The sequence below is a fragment of the Galeopterus variegatus genome, unplaced genomic scaffold (genome assembly GCF_000696425.1).
Source record: "Galeopterus variegatus unplaced genomic scaffold, G_variegatus-3.0.2 Scaffold5495, whole genome shotgun sequence".
Lineage (NCBI taxonomy): Eukaryota > Metazoa > Chordata > Mammalia > Dermoptera > Cynocephalidae > Galeopterus > Galeopterus variegatus.
The window spans coordinates 7,854-8,438 of NW_007731606.1; positions in this window are offsets into that span (position 1 = coordinate 7,854).

The following is a 585-nucleotide window of genomic DNA, read 5'->3' on the forward strand; positions in this document are numbered from 1 at the left end:
GAGCGTTCTGAGAAGAATCGTGTATCAGAGCTGTTAGTCCTTTTACTTAGGTCCATAACCCAGGACACCTGGGCGCCCATACGCAATTACATTAAGTAGTAACCAAGGAATACCTGAGAATATTTACAACAAATGCGTGGCAAGATTCTGAACATCTGAGTGGCCCTGACCATTTTCCTATATTTTCCTCACATGTGGCAAAAAAGAGGCACATGAATAAGTAAAAAACAAAAACCAGTAAATTTGTTGTTCATTATACCAGGCCTATTCTGATATAATGATTTATTTAAGCAAATAAAAGCATAGTGCCTCTAATATTAGTGAATTCAAGAATATGTGTGGGGAATAAAAAATGAGAACTGAATTATAAATGTATTAGCTCATGCTAATAACAAAATGCCATAGATTGGGTGACTTAAACAACAGACATTTAATTTCTCAGTTATGGAGGCTAGGAAGTTCAAGATCAAGGTGCCCGTGGATTAGGTGCCTGGTGAGAGCCCTCTTTCTGGCTTGCAGATGGCCATCTTCTCTCTGTATGATCACATGGTTTTTTTTTTTTTTTTTTTTTTTCCCCCCTTTTTT